This window comes from Fukomys damarensis, unplaced genomic scaffold, assembly GCF_012274545.1.
Source record: "Fukomys damarensis isolate Sample0158 unplaced genomic scaffold, DMR_v1.0_HiC HiC_scaffold_1, whole genome shotgun sequence".
In the NCBI taxonomy this organism is placed as follows: Eukaryota; Metazoa; Chordata; class Mammalia; order Rodentia; family Bathyergidae; genus Fukomys; species Fukomys damarensis.
In genome coordinates this window covers 15,445,504-15,462,806 of record NW_022900913.1, presented here as the reverse complement: position 1 = coordinate 15,462,806, position 17,303 = coordinate 15,445,504, and the positions used below count along the sequence as shown (strand labels likewise).

Genomic DNA, 17,303 nt, shown 5'->3' with positions numbered 1-17,303 from the left:
CATGATGCATTTTATTACATTTTAAATGTGGTTCTGAGAAGTCATGATGTTGATTTGTTTTGTGTGAATGCTTCTCAGTCTATACTCTTAAAAAATCATTTCAGCTCTAAAGTCAGCTAATGTTTCCAAACAGATTTACAGAATATTGTTTCTAGTCTAGTTATCAGATCATCACAATTCAGTGTTTATGTTTATACGTAGTGTGTGTGTTCATGGTATATTATGTGAGTCAAAAATAGAGGTGTGTAAGCATAATAAACCTTGGAATAATCTTCATTTTGTGAGATTTTAAAACTTGTATAATCTTTGTAAAATTTGTTGTATGTTTTTCAAGAAAAATATTTAAGATTCTAACAGATAAAAAGTTTTAGTTTATCTTTAAAACTAATACAATATTAGAGTCAGAGTCATAGGGAAGATGAACGATTGTATCTTTCAGACAAATTTTAGTATTTCTGAAACATTACTTTATATTTCTAGTGTTATAGAGTACATGAGACTGTGATCCGTTCTCTGCTGGGGATTGTAAATTATGTCATTGATTCTGGATTGATTCTGATCTAAGGGTAAGATATGATGTATGCATCCTACATTTTTAAGTGCTATTAAAAAATGGTGGAGTAAGTGAAATTTTATACAAATAAAAATATTACACCTCTAATGAACAAATGATCTAAGATAATTTTTCAGAAAAACAGCATCAGTAAATTGTTTATATTGGCAATAAAATATCAAGATGAAATTTTGTTCATTTAATATTGAAAGGAATACATCCGACATAAATGGGGTTCAAATCTAAAAACAATTACTTCTTAGGTTTTAGAGACTATGAATACTGAAAATGTGCACTGAAACTTTTGATAGCACTATGGTGCAGGTGAATGGGTTTTATTTTACCCAGTCACTGCTCTTTTAACAAAGCTTCTAGAATGAGTGTTCAGGGAATATGTAACATCTCCTTATTAGTTAGGTTCCATGAGCTGGATCATAAACTTGGTATCGAGATGAAAGCAGAAAATAAAGAAATACTGTCTTTGCTGGGCTGCTGAGTCACTTAACTGTAGGATCACTGGGCAATCACCAATTCTTAGATGAAAATGCAGTAGATCTAGGCAATTATGTTAGCTCAGGTTCATTTACAGATGGTTGATTCACACCATGACTTTTAATATTGTTTTCAAATTGGAATCCCCAAGACAATAAATATAAAGCACTGTAGCATAAATTACAGCAAATAAGAAGGTTTATATTATTGTTTATCAATTCTTCTAACTTAAATCTCATATTTTTTGAAATTTAAATATGCACTATGGTCATTTAAGATATTCCTAATAGTATTTTAAATACCACTTAAATAGTAAATATATTCTGTTAAGGACTATTATTACTGTACATTTAAAACTAATGAAATGCTGAATTTATAAATCTCCATTAATGTTAAAATTTTCCACTCAATTTATTAAGATTTTATTTTGTACTTTTATAAATGCAATCAAAACCCAATGAAATTTCACTGGGTTTTTCAAAGTTTTCTTTCTGAGATTAGTTGACTAGTCACTTCAGCAAAATATTCCTTTAATAATAAGAATAATTATCAATCATTTCTTTATTCTAAAGAAGCATCAGCTTCATTCTAAAGCAAATACTTGCACACTCATGGTTCTTTTCCTGGAAAGAAGTTTTTTGTTTTGTTTTTTTTTTCTCAAAAATACAGTTTTGACATCATAACACTGATGGTATTACAGAAACTAAGCAATGGGTAGAACAAATTTAAAATATTTGATATATACAGAAAAATAGATAAATAACTCAAACCATTCTTAAGAGACTGTACTAACAAATATTATATCTGATGCATAACAATATAGCATTCACAATAAGAGTTTATTGTTCTATTTACTGAATATTGCAAAAGCTATGCAATACTTTTAAATTTTCTCCTTGCATTTCTATTTAAAACCTTTTATATGATCCTTGAAATCTGGTGTTAAAAGGGGGGAAATGGGTTGAATACTCATTCTTCCTCAAATGTACATACTCATTTAAGAATTACATACATATTTAAATCTACAGTATATACATAATATTTACATAGTATATAACACTATAGGTAGTGTCTACACCATATATATAGTATGTACACTAAATAGAAATCTCATGAAGGTAAAGCAATTTAACATTTATATTCTAACGTGTTGTGTTAATGTCCTGGAAATCCATTGAATCGTGAGGCTGCTGTACTCATCAGTGGGCGCATCCATTGGTATGTGCAGTAGCTGATTGGGTTAGCAACTAGGGCCTGGTTGGAGATGAGTCACTGGGCACATGACTGGAAAGCGTTTATCTTACTTCCGGCTCCCAGTCCCTCTGCATCTTGACTTTCATAAGTTGAGCATCTTCTCCTCCATGCCCCCTTGTATGTCCTCTTTCTGCTTTGGAGCCTGCCAACCCTAGACTGAAACTGCTAAGCAAAATAAAATTCTCCTCATCTAAATTGTTGGTGTTGAATGTTGTTTCCAGCGATGAGAAAATGACTGAGGCATATTCTTACAAGCAACGCAATGATCTTGAATGTAATACAGTTTGTATGGCCCACTTCAAGGACCAATTTTTCCGAATCAAAATGTCCTTGAAAAAAAGCAATGAATACTTTTAAGCAATGAGTGCCCCGATTTAGTTGAAGAATTTTAAGTCAAAATGCATTTTTCCACCCTTGTAATGAAATTTAATCTTCCAAAAATTTACTTCACTTAGAAAAAATAATTCCAATTTTATGGATTGTCTATGATATTTTGCACTTTAATAATGATAGATTTTTGTAAATTGTACAATAACCTTCACCAGATAGCCAAGTGAACACAAAACCACCTTCTGTTTATGTAAAGAAATGCCTATAATAATTATTCATAAACAATGTATATTTTGTCAAGATTGTCTGGAAAGAAGTTTTATCATGGTATTCTCAAAGAAATGAAAAGTAAAGTATTAATATTCATGTTAGTTTTTGTGCATAAGAGTTTTTAAGAAAATTAAAAAACAAGTATAGTAAAGCAGTATGAACTATGCACTAACATGGAGAATTAACTTCCAGTATTATGATTATGAAACAAATAATGAAATTGCGGTAGCCAATGGCAACTTGATTTTTAAATCATTCTAGATTGAGCCTCCAATAATTGAAGTCATAAAATTCTGTACCAAAGGGGCACTCCCTGTGAAAATTAGCAGGGTCTCAGAGAGTCATTAGACAACAGATGCAAGCCAGTCAGTCATTGAAAGTGCAGGAAAAATTTAGTTTTTTTTTTTTTTTTTCCCAAGAGGTAGATTGGTCCCGACAAAGTGATTGACATAATTCACAAGAAGAACGAATTTTAACTCAAATAAATCTTGTAACTTTACAGTCGAAAAATAATTCACAAGAGGATCATAATATGCATTTTGATTATTTTTCCTCTAGAAAATTTATAGGATCAAACCCAAATTGTATAGTTAATGACTCATCCCACACTCAGAATAAGGAAAATTAATGAAACAATCTTCACGTGAAATGCCATAAGGAGCTTTTCTAACATTTCTTTAACTGAAAATATTTATTTGTGAAGTAGTGATTATTTCTTCTCAGCAATCTTGTGGAAAAACTATATTTAAAAATTAGATTTTTTTCTTCAAGATCTGTGTGGTCTGCTACTGATCAGAAAAACTATTTTTTTTCAGATCTACTAATATTAATAGTGTTATAAAAGTTTCCAACAAACTTTTTGTTGGAATGGTTTTGGTCAAGAAGAAATAATTCATTGGCAGAAGTGTTGACGAAGGGCTATATTCTGTATTTTCCACTTAGATAATCACAGTGTTATGCCCAAGTCGCGAAGTCCCCAAAGACCACCAAGGAGTCAGGTCCGATGCAATTACAAGAAGAGTTTATTGCAAGCTCGAGCCTAGACTTTCGGGTGTCACCGTCACAGCGGTTTCAGATTGAGAACCCAGATTCAACTTTGAAGCGGGTTTATATAGGATTAAGGAAACTTTTTGCTTATATAGTTTCTATTTTTAACTCTCGCTTCTCATTGGATGATTGAGGGGTACTAGGAGGACTTTTACATTTTATTGGATATTTGAGGGGCACCGGGAGGGCACTTACTGGAAAATTACCTAATGCCTACATTCACAGAATCAATTCCTCTTTTTATTGGATCATCTGATTTTGCAAGCCAGAATATTCTCAGGTGGCTACCTATGTCAGCTATGACTAATTCCTATATTAATTAAATCAAACAGAAAGGGATTCATCTTGGGATCTTAAAAGAGGAACAGAAACAGGGTGGAGATGCCCTAGGATAACTTGCCCTTAAAAGAGGAACAGAAACACAGAGAGACTGTCACATAGAATGGAATTTTACCGAAAAGAAACTTTTACATTCATTCTATTTTGGGTAAGGGGCATGGAGCCCACCTTGACCTGAAACAGTCTTCACGTGAAATGCCATTATAACAGTATAATGGTCCTTATAACAGTATAATGCAGCATAACAAAATTTCAGCCCGGCATTAAGAAATTACAACTTAATATTGTTTAATAATGTATTGCTAAACACTGTTTTATACAGTTATAAGGCAGGCCTTCTAAAAGAAAGTAGCAGACATGATTTATGTTTTAATAATATCTTTATGAAAGTAAATTTAATGTAATGTATTATAAATGCATACATTTGAGTTTTATAATAATTTTCACATAATTACAATGATTAGCGAAATCAAGGCATGTTCCTTGTCTGTAAGTAACCCTTAGTGATTCTTCCATTCCGATACCCAAAGACACTGATCAAGTACTCCACTATGTACTTTACTGATTTTTAAATTTTTATTTTAATTATATTTAGGGTACTGCTCTTTAGTGTGACCTAATCATTTTTAGAGCTATCTATGCTACTGTTTTTTGATTACTAGCATTATATAACAGGAATATATCAACGTTTGTACATTTATTTACCTAGATGATGGATAACTGAATTGTTTGGTTAGTTTTTCTTTTGCTCAGTGCAAGAAGATCTGATCCAAGACATTAGTGACGGAATGCTGGAGGGAAGATTTCTAAATGCTCTAGGGAAGAATGTTTCATTTCTTTCTTTTAGCTTCTCATTTTGCTAACATCATGTACACTCCTTGCCAGAACTCAGCTTGCTAGATATTCACTGAAAACCTCTTCCTCCATTATGTGTAGTGTTAACTCTGAGTCAATGCCTGCCTCTCACGTCTCTTCTTTTAAAGACATCATGAAACTGGATTAGAGCTTACGTTAGTTACTTCACCCTAACTTATGTACACCTGGACTATCCTATCCACAAATACAGTTCCACTTTCATTACTGTGGTAATAAGACTTCAAACATATCTTTCTGAGGGACAAAATTCAACTACCAACAACTGAACACTTCCAAACCCTAGTTTAATCTTTGTCTTAGTTACTTTTCTTCTTGCTTGGAAAAAGTACCTGACACACACAAGTTAAAGCAGGAAAGATTTATTTCAGCTCATAGTTTGTAAAACTTTCAGTTCATCCTCAGCCAACTCCAAGACAGGATGGAATAAGAAAGGGGCACCACAGAGCAGAAAAAGTTCCTGTTGTGGCAGGCAGAAGGCAGCAAGCAGCTGCAGCAAGCCTGACTTTTTCAGTCCCTTTCTATTCTATCCTAAGCTACAATCCTATAGATTGTTTTACCCATATCCAGGGTGTGGCTTCCGTTATACATATTTTTAGCCCCAGTATCACACACTTAATCCATATTCACACACCCTATTTCAGCCAATTTTGAAACTTTACCGATCACCACAGGACGCTTTGCAGGTGAGGATTTAGATACAAACCATAACAATCAATCTTTGGTTTCCATCATGATCACCTGCTTACTGACAGTATCAAAGGCAGCTAAATGATATTTCAAGTGAGTGAGCCAGCAAATATTTTTAGTAAATTTATAAAAAATATAAAATATGTTATTTTGCTTATATTATGATTCATAAGTTTAGTTTCTATTGAGATTTAATAATTCAGAAATTTCACATAAAACTGTAAATGTTGTGTTAAACTTGAAATATCAATGAGCTGAGCAATAGAGGTTTGTCATTACCTCATTGCTCCTATCAACTGCATACAGTAGTGGCTGACAAGTCCAGTCGGTAAGATGGTGTACAACTTGCTGTTTTTTGAGCCACTTCATAGCTCTTCTTAAACCAAATTCATCTTCTCATGTTGTTTGCCTGACCCTTGGAATTATGCATACTGCTCATAGCAGACTACACGAATTCTTTGAACTTTTGAACAACAGAGCAACTTTTAAAATCACAGTCATTAACCCACAGCAACAACGACTTCAATGAATGAAATCATATTGTACTTATTTGATCTGCATGATATTTTCCATGAGAGGGGCTAATATTTCTGGTTGTCAAATATCTGAAGTAAAGCGTTAGGTGTTAGTGTATCACATTTTAATATTTTACAGTTAATAAGACTCTGATGTTTTCCTTACAAATGTACTTTTGCAAAATCTTATTCTAAATTATCATCACTATAGGGTATAAAACGCATACAAATATTTAAATCCATCTATCCATTTATTCTTAGAATTTGCCTATGGGTTTTCACATTATTTCATTTCAGTAACATTTAGTTATTATACTCACATCAAATAGTCTGGGCAAATTGTTTACTCTTTGTCAGAATGTTACAGTGGCTATTCATGACTTCCTAGAAAAAACTGAAAATTTTACATCTTGAAAATTCTTGTTTCCAATTTGTAATTTATTTTCAATACCAAGATTAACATTTTAAGTAGGCTGCAGAATATGCAGTGCGGAAAAATGCAATTAAAAATACTTTAGTATTTATTGCCTTCTAGAAGTACTTATAGTTTGGGTTTTCAGTTTTATCTTCAATATAAAGAAAATACTACTAGAGACTGAAAATTATCGCTGTCATTACCTTAGATGCTATGCCAACCCGTAGGATTGTGCTATCCTTATGACTCTATTTTTTCTCTCTCTTATGATTTTTTTCTTTTATATTTTCCTCTATTGTTCTACACTGATCCTTTACTTGAAGCATGCAAAATGTTTTTCTGTGCAACAAAAACAAAAGAAAATTTCCAACCCAGAAGGTGCTATGCTAAAGTATTCTCTTCCAACAATATCAGATTACTTGAAACAAAACAAACACACAAACAAAAATGAACCAGGTTCAGTAGTATTTTCATTTTCTTACTCTCTCTGCTTTTTTAGATCCAAGTCATTTCAAGTTTTGACTCAATCAGTGCCCGAAGCTGATCTTATTACTAAAACTCATTTCTCTATCTTTAACTTCCTGAGCCTCTTGGTGACTATTTTAACTCAGATTTGGTTTAAGGGGCATCTACCTTAGGTTGACTGCTTCCTTGCTTTTTTTCCAAGTGTCAGTGAATTCTTAGCTCTTCTCATGATCCTATTCTTCATCCAGTAGTCCTTTAAAAAGACAAGAAAAACACTTATCTTATTTTTCCCACTTGTTTACTCAGAAAAAACTGCAGCAAATATCTATAAATGTATGAAATATATTCACAATCTCTCTCGCGCGCGCGCTCTCTCTCTCATTGACAGATACAATATTTGTAAATACTTCAACATGATTCTTGCAAGAATAAGGGAAATTCTCTGATAAACTATTATGCTATATTTTGCATAGCAAAATAACTCTACAGGTTGTTTGCCTTAAAAACAACAAAAAAAATCTCTTCCCTTTCTCTTGGGTGGAGCTCTAAATAAAGATGTAATTATTAAGTTTAACTCCTTCCTAGCACCTCTCTTCCTGTCTTGCAGACAATAACATTCTGCCTATGTCCTCTTGGGGCTTTTAAGCATCACCATCCCTGGCTTCTCTTCTCATAAAGACACAAGACCTGCTGGCCTGGACTCTTTATTCCCTCGTTTAACGCAAAATATTATCATAAAGAGCACATATCCAAATGCAACCAGAAGTCAGTGCCTCAACTTTTTTTTTTGTACCTGGGATTGAACTCTGGTCCTTTTACTTGCAAGGCAGCCACCGAATTGCTGAGCTAAATCCCCAGTCCCAGCCCAAACTTCTGTATATCAAAAATATCTGTATTCTACCCAAGAAAATTAAGTTCATAGACTAAATATCCAATTTATATCTTAGTTTTTACATTGTCCTCAGAAGTTTGATTGAGCTATTGATTTAAGATACAATCAAAATTTACACAGAAATTGGTTGATTTATATCTTATTCCTTTGAATAAATGCATTGCTCTAGTATTTTTGACAGGTCTTTATTTATATATTTTTACACTGATTTTATTTTTGAAGAGTCCAGATCACCGTGTTGTGTAATATCTTACTTGTATATTTGAGTGGTTGCTCATTATCAATTTCATGTTTCCTATTTTGGGCAAGCATTCACTCATAGGTAATATATAATTCTTTTTTTTTTAAAAGACAGTCTCACTGTGTAGCTCAGGCTGACCTTCAACTCACTAGGTAGCACAGGATGGCTTCAAACTCTTAGCAATCCTGCCTTAGCTTCCCGAGAGCTGGGATGACAGGCGCGAACCACCCCATGCCTTTGCAATATATAATTCTTATTGCAAGTTGATTTGTCCTACTTGAATGGCCATGTCTTAGAAATTTAGCACATTTGCTTCAAACCAGCTTCATCATGAAGACTGTCCTACTTACTGTCCATATGATAAAGGTACCCAAATCTATATCTGAATTTAAGGCTGGGCCACCCAGTTTTGCCGCCAGTTCACTGGCCCTGTCTATGCACGTGACCCTCCTAAAGCTCAACCTGTTCAAAAATCAACATAATACACTTTCCTGCCAACTCCCAAGCACAGTTCACATTTAGCTCTGTCAGTCTTTATCTTTGAGATTATCATTAAAAGTGGGAGATGGCACAATAAACTCAGTGGTAGAAATCTACCTCATATTCTCTTGTCTTAATTTATTTGATCTTGTATATTTTGCCTCTAAATAAGGCTTAACTTTATCTTGCTCTCTTTTTTCCAAAACAATAATTTATTTCCTGTATTATGGCATCAGTCTAACTGCGCTAGCGCTCACATTGAACATAGTTTGTTGAGACTTTAGCCTCAGGCCATACTCATAACTTTTAAAACTTCAAAGTACATCCTGAAGTCATCCTTCTTCTCTTTCAGTCTTTCTTCTGATTGTCAGAAAATTGTTCTCAGGAAAACAAGATATCCCAATAGATTCGTCAGCCCTTGAAATGGAGAGTTTAGACCCAGCCTGACAAACATCTCGACTCACAGTCCTGCTGCACATACCAATATGCCCTTGTGTATCAAAGACACTAATTCATTTAGTCAAAAGCCATTCTAACAAATATTTTGAAATTTAAAACTATTAGACTTATTTCATTCAATGCAGGCTTTAAAACATGAATTCTTATTTATTAAATAAATACCGAATAGTTTCCCTGGTGTGAATAATCTGCAATACTACCTAAGATCCTAATAAGATCACTGACATTTAGAAATGGAAAGAAAGGAGCTAAAGGTGTAGGGAAGGTGGGATGGGTAGGGGCAGGGTAATAAGGGAAAATAAAAAAATGTGAGATAATGAAAAGGTGGAAATAAAGTGTTTGTAGATGGGGAGAGGAGGAGGGGTGAAGGGAGGGCAGGGACAAGGGGAAAAAATGAGAACCAAGACCTGTCATGTAGAGGTACAAGATCCCAACAATGAATCTAACTGTATTGTATCCCTAAAATGTACCAATAAACTCAATTAAAGCTGAAAAAAAGTTATGGGTTGGATCAACAAAAACTTCAGATGCCAAACATGATATCATTTAAAAAAAATTATCTCACTACTCATTTTGGTACATTAGACAACTACAATAAAAGTGCCTTCAATCTCCACCTTTACATGATTAATGAAGATAAACATTATTCCTCTAGAACTAGTTTGATGAAAGGTGGTGATAAATTTGGTATTACATTATGTCTACTACTAATTCTTTCACTTTTAATAAATCTGTTTTTCTCCTTAATGTCTGTAACTGACAACTTAAAATTATATGCCAAAGACGATATGTAACACTAATATTTAAAAGTTTGATTCTTTGAGAAAAATTTTAGTCTCTCTGTAATTAATGATTTCATCAAAGTGAAAATTTGTAAATAATGCAAATAAATTAGCAATATTCACTCTTCCATTTAGTTACCCCATTTAATAAGAGGATTGTTATGCCTTTAGTTAGCACTGTCTTCAATAGCACAGGCAAATTTTATGTGTTATATTAAATTAAAATAATAATGATAGCTTTATAAAGCATCATTTTAACTGAGTGCATTTTGGTACCTTTGCATTGTTTTAGATGGTTTGAAATAGATATCCTGATTAATAAAGTATTTTAATAAAAGTATTTATCAGTAGCATTGATATATAATTTATTCTATATGCATTTGTATTTATATAAAGAAAATTAAAACAGCTATGACATTTCCCTCTTGAGTATTAAACAAGAGATAAACACATACCTGATACAAAAATAGAGTTCCCTTCTCCACCATATGGACAAGCAGATGGGTAGTGTTTTACCCCAGGACAAACATAAAAAATATTGAGAAGAGAGTTAATAACACATATAGTAATACAGGAATTAAATTTCAAATTCATTTGATATATTTGCAAAACAACAAGAGAACAGAGCCAGGCTTGGTGGTGCATGCCCATGATCCCAGCACTCTGGAGGCTGGGGCAGGAGGATTGCCACAAATTCAAGGCCTGCCTGGGGGTCTAGTGAATTTAGAGCCAGCCTGAACTACAATGGGAGACCCTGCCTTAAAAAAAAAAACACGATGATGATGATGATGATGATGATGATGATGATGATGATGATGATGAAAGAACTAAGTGGAAATAACAGCAGGGATACAGGTACCTGTATATAATTCTTCAATCCTTTTCATTTAGGAAAAATGTTTAGATGAGCAACTTTTATCGTGAAAATCATGCATTACTTCTGTAGTACAACTAAGAGCAGGGAAACAACTGCATAGCTCATTTTCTTTTGCATCTTTTTTATTTTTCTGTCAGTGTAGTTTTCACTGTGTCCAGCGGGGGGAAAAACGTGATTATTACTAAAATGTAATATAAAGGGAGAAACCTAATGGAATATGCTCAGTTTATTTCCATGTTCTTACATCAAAATTACACAGAATAGAAAACTGGTCTGAGAAAGACCTTGATGACTATCACGAGTTTATTCCTTTGTATAATGCCCCAAAATTTGTACTATTTGAAATTCATTACTTCTATTACCTTACCGTTCCAATGAAATAGCAGTCTGCTTGACCAAACTACTTTGAAATTCTAATATGAAGAACTGTGGAACGTTTCATGGAGAACATTCTGAACGGGTTTAATATACCCATGCCACCTTTTGAATAGTATGATTTTAAACCATTATTGTGGTTTAGTGTCCAATGTAACTTTACTTTTCTAGATTATATAAATCCCGTAAAAAATAGCTGTAGGTAATAGTAATTTTCCAATTTGAGAATAATGCATACAATGTCGTGTGCTAAAGGTAACTTTGGAAATCAAGGACAGTGGACCATCACAGCTTTGAGGCCTTGTCTCTTCCTCTGCATGTTTTACCTACACATGGGAACTGCCTGTATTTCCACATTATGCATTGTTCGTCTAGAAGACACATAAACCTATTTAAGTAATTTCTCTTTGTTTTTTCCATCTACAAACGAGTGATGTTTTGTTTATTGCCTCTTACTCTCCTTAGGATCCTTTCTGGCTTTATTTATATAATATGTTGAGTTATTAGTATGGTGAATTTTGTATGAATAATTTCTTCATTTGCCTCTATAGGTTTGTTTACAAATGCAATCGGAACTCTTTTTTTAAAAAAAGTCCATAAATTAATTGAAATAGTTTATTCCTGATAGTAAAATTTGATGAGTGGAGCTACAATTTTTCGTTTTTACTTGTCTTCAGTATTATATAACTCTGCCAAATTTTTCTCAAATATACTGCATGGAATGAACAATCGAGCAGTCTATCTTTCTTTTCAGTTTTCTTTATTGGTGTATGTATGTGAAAGTCTCTCTGAAGTAAATACTGGAATAGAGATTTTCACAGCCACTGACTATATGCAATTAGGCAATTTTCTAGTTTTCATCAGGATTGATCATATTACTGATTTGTATGTTTGTTTGTATTTGTTGCCAAATTAAATTACCTAACATTAAGGATTAACAGTTATTATATTTTTATGAAAGAGCTATCTCTTTCACGATAAAATGCTTTTAAATATTTTTGCTACTTCTAAAATCAAGTTTATATTCTTTTTCTTTAAACATTTACAGAGATCTTCTAGATGTACTTTTTTTTAATTTTAATCTTCTATTTAATGCCTGAAATCCTATAAGATATATATGTTGAAATTACATTCCTAATGGACAGTGGTTTTCATTGATTTCATAATGACTTTTGTAAACACAATTTAAAATTATATTAAAATTATAAATTTTTCACATTTTGGCACATTTGTAATAGGCATTAAATCTTTTTAAATTCTTTTTATTGAGTTTATTACAAGCTAGGAATACAATACAGTTACATTCATTAATGGGATCCTGTACCTTTATATGATAGGTCTTGATTCTCATTTTTTCCCCTTGTCCTGGCCCTTCCTTCACCCCCTCCTCCCCTCCCCATTTACAAATACTTTATTTCCATTTTTTCAGTTTCTCATATTTTTTTCCTCTCCCTTATCACCTTTCCCCCACCCTTTCCACTTTCCACACACCTTTAGCCCTTTACTTCCTATTTCACATTATTAATTATCTCATTAAGATCCTGTGTACTATCATAGTTTTTCACACCAGAGAAACTATTTTGTATTTCAGTTAAAGAAATCTCTGTATGAACATTAAAAATAGGGAATCCTAACATAAAACTAAAAAGGAAAGTAAAAGAGAAAAGGCAATGATGTAAGAGTAAAATAATCCTTAGTTCTGAAGATGAAAATGGTCCCTGAACATATTTAAATTGCTTCTTGCTCTTGCAGTCTTATCTTATTCTTTTTTTATTATTATTTAGAGAATACTTTATTAGTTTATGTAATCAAACCCACGTAGATATGACCTTACATATTTAATACAGTGCATTACCCCTGTACAAAAGGAAAAAATTAACATTTCTAGACCAATATGGCTGTCCATTTCTGTACAATGCCAACTCAACACAGTAAATTGGGATAACTTTTCCCAAAGTTGACAGAACAGTTAAAGCATTAAAGATAAAAATCTTTATGTCAAATAACTAAATATATTCTCTTATGCTTTCTAAAGATTATGTTTTAGAGGAAATAATTTACTTCTATTTACTTCCCTTTTCCCAGTTACCTCCGTGTTTATTGAAGTTTACCATATTTGTGACATCATCTCATCATACATGTGGCATGAATATTTTCTTGAGATTTTTCTTAGCCTCTGTTTAATTTGATCAGCATGACATCTTTCCTAATATCAATGCTGTACTCAAGTAAAGGTTACTGTGCTATTGCCACCTTCTTTATGTGGGAAAAATTCACCAATACCTAGTGTTTTGAATCAATTTTAAGCAATTTGAATCTTGCACACTTATTTGCAATTCAAATTTTGCTATTAAATTTCATAAAAATATTTTAGAATATACTGAAGTTTTAATAAACTTTGGAGAAAAATTAGGCCTTACAATACTTAATCTTCCTGTTTTGAGAGATGAACAAACAAAAATGCATTCTCCTTTAAAACTCAAGGAATACTTTCGTTTTATGACTTAAATCAACTACTTATAATATTCATACAGCAACACAGCAACTTGTTTTTGGTCAATATTTGCTCTATTCTTACCCTTCTCTTTCCCTTTAATTTTAGATGAGTCTCTTTTTATAATTTTCAGGTGTGATTTTTAAATCCTATATAATTTATTCCCTTCAATTAAAAATTTATTTCCACCACTGTTATTATAATTTTTAAAACATGATATTTAATGTTGGAATTCAATCTTGTTATATTCTGTTTATTTGAGGTATATGAAAAAAATCTGACCTCATTCACTTAATCTTTAAAAAGGCAGTTAAAATATTTTTCAGTTCATTATGAGAGTACTTCTTTATGCGTTGTACATCAAAGCTCAAAAATTGATGTTTTTTTCTAAAGCTTGCTTGCAAAGTATAATCTGAAAGGACGTTATTAAATCTTTCATATTCTCTTCTTTAAAAAATGTCATTGTATTACACTTAGATAAAATATTTTACTCATGCATGATTTTGTGATGCAACTTACTTATCATTTGAAAGGCCTCTGTTTGCTGAGATATACATATCTTCCAGTGTCAACCCATTTTTATAAAAATTTCACCATGAATATCTGCAGTATTCTTATTAGAAAAGTTCTTAAGCATTAAAAGTTAGTTAAATTTATGGGGCAGTGACAATTTCTCAATATATTCATTTTTTAATATTGAATTTTAATACTTTACACAAATCTGATTGTTTTCTTTGAAGTTGCAAGTTCACATTCAAGAAAATTTTCACCAAATACCTATTTCTATGTGGGCACCCATTTCTTCCCACGATGTCAGAAAAAAATGTTATTTCATGGAGAAATAGCTACTTCTGTTCATATTATGGCTGAAACAAACACTTATATGATTGATTATTATCCTTCCTAGTAATTTTGAAATGTTTGAAATATGAAAATTATAAATGTACAAAGGCACAATTTCACATATATATGAATTGTATATATTATGTATGTAATACACTTGAGACATGGATCCTTTTCAATTTGCTTTTTTTCTACAGATATAAAGGATTTGATACAAATCTTAAAACAATTTTACCACCACTTCCACTATTAAGATTTAGACACTCATGTTATTTAATGCATTAATTCTCATGCATGACAAATTAAAATGTACATATTTATATTATTCAACTTGATGTTTTTGATATATGTACACATTGTGAAATGGATCAATCTAAGTAAGACATCAATATTTTTATTTACTCATCATTATGTTTGGTCATTAGCACCTCTGTCTATTAGTGAAAAAAGCATGCATATTTTTTAGTTCTTATGAAAAGTACTTTTATTATTATTTGTACCAAGGATTGAATACAGCATCTTGCACTTTCAAGGCAGGAGGCGGCACCACTGACCTAAATCTCTGGCCCCTTGAAAATAGTTTAAACTTTCTCATTTCCTGACAGGGTCTCAGCTCTCCATCGGTCTGATTACCACATTTCAGTGAGGCCTTCCTTAATGTCATTTTCTGTCTGAGTCACTTCTCAGTACTTTAGACATCACACGTACACGTGTATGGATAAACAACACAAAATCTGACATAACGAAAAATTTAGGGAGATATTTTAATGAATAGCTTTATATATAACAGAATTACCATATTTAGCCTCTCAGTTATTATATTTCTTGCCATGATGTGGAAACACATTAAAGGGGACTGGCCTAATTATTACTCTGTGGGCCCTTTATTCCAGAAACACTAAATCATTGTCATTTAAGAATATAATTACCACATCTCATTAGCTAATGAAGATAATGACCATTAAAATTCTTTCCTAATGTAGGGTTTTCCCCTTTATCACAATGTAACAACAATGTCATTTCAGGGTAATAGCAAAATTGGCTTAGAAATGACCCTTACACTAATGAACGAATAGCACCTTGTACCATGGAGCAAAGGATTACTTATTCAGTGCTCTCTTAATTATATTGTGGAGTGGAGCTGTATCCCTAACAACTGTCCAATGTGAGCCAGTCACAGGGCTCTATTTTTTATCCTAGTGACGCTGGAAGTAGGAAGCGAATGTCCATGAAGTGTAGCTATTTTGCTTCTGAAACCCTTATTTTTAAAGTACTTAATGCCCATTATATTTCAAGTGCTAAATTAAATGATTAATGATTTTTTATAGTTAGTATATTTAGATTGCAAAAATATTTAAGTAAGATGATCTTATTTTTCAAGTTGAAAATATTCCATGTGCTTCAAATGCCTTATTTTCTGTCTGTGGGAACTTTTTTCCTGTTTTGCAGTAGGAAATAGGCAGTTAAGCATATACTAAAAAATAAAAATGTCTACCAGTAATTTGTAATTTTCTATTGGTAATTGGTAATTTTCAAAGAAATATCACTAGATGGAAATTTTTTAGGTGTAATAAAGCACCACATTTATAATTATGTCTAAATAGAGGAGTAGTTAGGGGGCTGGGGCAGCAGACGAGACCCACACAGCTGCAGCTCTCACCATTCCTCTGCCGAGCAAGGATCATTGTTTTTTTATGTCACTTTGAAAACGGATATGGTAGTTACCAATTGTTATGGAACAAATGGTCACAAACTTCCTGGATTAAAATAGCACGTCAGGGGCTGGGGATTTAGCTCAGTGGTTCGGCAGCCTGCCTTGCAAGCACAAGGACTCGAGTTCGATCCCCTGTAAAAAAAATAAAATAAAAAAGCATGAAAAAGCATGCCTTTTTATTCCCAGAGTTCATAGGCTAGGGGATTTCTCCAATTCAACTTGACAGATAGTTCTTTGCAGTATTAAGACTAAAGTTTTTTGTTTTGTTTTTTTTTTTAACCTGGGATTGAACTCAGGACCTTGTGTTTGTAAAACAGGTGGTGGCACCACTGGGCTAAATCCCCAGCCCTAAAGTCCTCTTTTTGTTGGATGTCAACTACTTTTAGCTTCTAGAAATAGCTCTCAAATCCTAACCAAAATATAGTCATGAATGACATAGTAACATTTTGGTGAAGGAAAAACCACCTATATTAGGGTGATCCTATATGCTTAAAACAGAGCAGAAAAACTTTTACCATCTAGTTACATTGTGGGCATCATAGCACCATAAGAAGTGCATTGCACTACAAAAAATTGTTTCTAATGATGCTGCTATAAACAAATTTACTTCCCTGACAGTCATACAGAAGGATGATGCATGCAAGTATATTTAGTACAGTGCCTAATGATAGTACATGATCGGATTTCTAGATTAATACCTGAATATGCTATATTTTCTGTAATTATTTTTAGAGTGTACTTACTATTTTATAAAGCAAGATGTCTGCAACAAGGATACCATTACAGTATTATCATTATCTCATTTACTTCATGATTATATTATTTGATTCGTGATTGCTATGGATTTAGTGTTGTGTTGTTGTTTTCTTCATTATGTCCCCCCCATATATATATAGATGTGCG

General features: G+C 32.5%; 1 protein-coding gene across 2 annotated transcripts in view; it reads left to right on the top strand.

Moving 5' to 3' along the window:
* The window catches only part of Cdh18 (cadherin 18), an 883,722-nt gene that overhangs the window by 240,071 nt on the left and 626,348 nt on the right, over positions 1–17,303 (top strand). The window lies entirely within an intron of this gene.